This window comes from Oratosquilla oratoria, chromosome 14, assembly GCF_046742065.1.
Source record: "Oratosquilla oratoria isolate Oo_2021 chromosome 14, ASM4674206v1, whole genome shotgun sequence".
Taxonomy (NCBI): domain Eukaryota; kingdom Metazoa; phylum Arthropoda; class Malacostraca; order Stomatopoda; family Squillidae; genus Oratosquilla; species Oratosquilla oratoria.
Genome location: NC_134790.1, coordinates 27,812,140 through 27,814,639, shown reverse-complemented (window position 1 = coordinate 27,814,639; position 2,500 = coordinate 27,812,140). Strand labels below are relative to the sequence as shown.

The 2,500-nt window shown below is 42.8% G+C and overlaps 1 protein-coding gene across 8 annotated transcripts in view; it reads right to left on the bottom strand.

Annotated features, from left to right (window-relative positions):
- The window catches only part of LOC143032826 (hexosaminidase D-like), a 196,507-nt gene that overhangs the window by 63,825 nt on the left and 130,182 nt on the right, over positions 1-2,500 (bottom strand). For all 8 annotated transcript variants that reach the window (XR_012967135.1, XM_076197923.1, XM_076197928.1 and 5 more), the window contains one exon: positions 2,368-2,411. The gene's annotated coding sequence lies outside the window, so the exon portion shown is untranslated. The remainder of the gene's footprint in view (positions 1-2,367; positions 2,412-2,500) is intronic.

Here is a 2,500-nt window from a genome sequence, read left to right as displayed (position 1 = left end):
TGCTCCTATAATTAATTTCCTTTATGTTCTTCAACTTCAGGTACACGTTAAGATTGTGAGATGTTTATAAATGTCAGGAGATTGTGTGGCTGTTGATGAAGTATATATGTATGTATTTATGTATGTATGTAAGTATTCGTGTATGTATATATGTATATGTATGTCTGTTGTGTGATGGTGACGCTAATCTGGTATTATTTTGTGGGGCATAATTTACACACACACACACACACACACACACACACACACACACACACACACACACACACACACACACACACACACACACACACACACACACACACACACACACACACACACACAGTGACTTATTGTGCATATTAAATTCTCATGCCAAAATATTTTATTCAGTTGAAGAAAAGGCACAGAATATAATGAGGTGCCAATCAAGTATTTTGTGACGAATAACCCGCGCTTCTATCCTTGGAAACAATATCAGATCGAAAAGGTAATCGTAGACGTGGTACAGGACAGACTTGATGCAAGTAAAAGAACGAAGGAATAGTGTTAGAAGTCATTAGATTTTTTTTTTTTTTTTTTTTGAGGGGGGGCTGGAGGTTAGTTTTCTATATTAAAAGAATTCTGCGTGACTGTGGTCCGTATGGTTGTCACTAAAGTCTCTAGAATTTCAAATGTATAGAATAAGTAGTTAGTTTACCATGAGGGTCGGGCAGGGGATGTTTTGATTGAACGAGTCTTTATTTCTTGTTTCGCACGCCCCCCACCCTCAACTGCATTAAAATCACCAAGAATTTAACCCTAACAGAAACCTTCAAGAACGTCGCCCTGTCGAATGAGTTAATCTCTTTCGGCCTGGTGACACTCTTTAGAGATTTTGGTCTGGCTAAGGTCTGACGATCTTATTTAGTTGAGGTAACTGGCACGAGGCAGAACGGGGCCTTCGTTGAATGTAATCGTTTTGAGATAATAGGAACAAAGCATGTAAACAGTGACGTCAGGTCAAAGGTGTTAACCTCGATTGGTGAAAAGCAAACTGGTTTGCAGAGAGAGAGAGAGAGAGAGAGAGAGAGAGAGAGAGAGAGAGAGAGAGAGAGAGAGAGAGAGAGAGAGAGAGAGGGGGGGGACAGAGAGAGTGGGATAGAAAGAGATAGAGGGAGAGAGAGAGAGAGAGAGAGAGAGAGAGAGAGAGAGAGAGAGAGAGAGAGAGAGAGAGAGAGAGAGAGAGAGAGAGAGAGAGAGAGGATTGAGAGAGAGAGAGAGAGAGAGAGAGAGAGAGAGAGAGAGAGAGAGAGAGAGAGAGAGAGAGAGAGAGAGAGAGAGAGAGAGAGAGAGGATTGAGAGAGAGAGAGAGAGAGAGAGAGAGAGAGAGAGAGAGAGAGAGAGAAAGGGAGAGAGAACATGAGAGAGAAAAATGTAGTCATGAGCAAAATTTTTACCCACTACAGTTTTTACAACGTCAATATGATTTTCTTTTTGTCGAGTGCGTGCTATATTTCCCTATGTAGCATTTAGCTTACTAGTGTGATTTTCCTGAATGTGTAAAAAGAAAAGACAAAGAATTTGAAATTTGTGTCATGAAAAGCTCTGGCTGGGTCGAAAATTTTGCTCGTGTCTTTCATCTAAACCTGGTTACCTGTTGCCTGCTTCAGCTGAAAATTACCTCCTCGTGGCGTGTTTCATGAGCTGAAGTCCAAGACCTACTTTAATGTACTTTTATAAATTATTTAATTTATAACGGTGAGTTGTATTCCTTTTATAACTGATTTTTTGTTTATCTAAAAATAAACCTTCTTTTTTTTTTTTTCTTTTTTTTTTTTTTTTCCCTCACATTTCTATGTGGCTCAGATATGGAAACGTGTCTGCGTGTGTGTATGTGATTCACCATTGTCTTGGACCACGTGTTGGACTCGTGATCGACAGCTATTTCCCTACCGAAAAAGAGCTCAGAGCTCATATCTGACCGATCTATGGGTAATGCTGTCACCTTCCACGCACACACACCTCCAACTCCCCGCCCCACGAGAGTTGGAGTAGCGACTCGAAGCGCAGCGGTACTGAAATTATTTCAGCCCTGGGCGGGATTCGAACCCGGACCGCCGTAGTGACGGCCGGGAATTCTAACCACTGCGCCATCGAGTGTGTGTGTGTGTGTGTGTGTGTGTGTGTGTGTGTGTGTGTGTGTGTGTGTGTGTGTGTGTGTGTGTGTGTGTGTGTGTGTGTGTGTACACACATATTACTGCGCATTTATGTACATGTGTTGTGCGCGCCCGTAAGTGCGCGCGCGCGCGTGCGCATAACTAGTAAGCCACAACCCTCCCCCAGAACCCTCGACCACAGGACTCCGGACAAAACCCAAACCCAAACCCCGGTTCCCCAAACACGCACCTTTGTAGGGCTGAGCTGATCCGTCCTGGCCTCCTAGAGGTCTCCTGAAAGAAAGAAACCAAAAATAAGACCTTGTGACGAAAAAAGAAAAAGTAATAATAATTTGAGTCCATCAACGAACGCGGTCATAAAT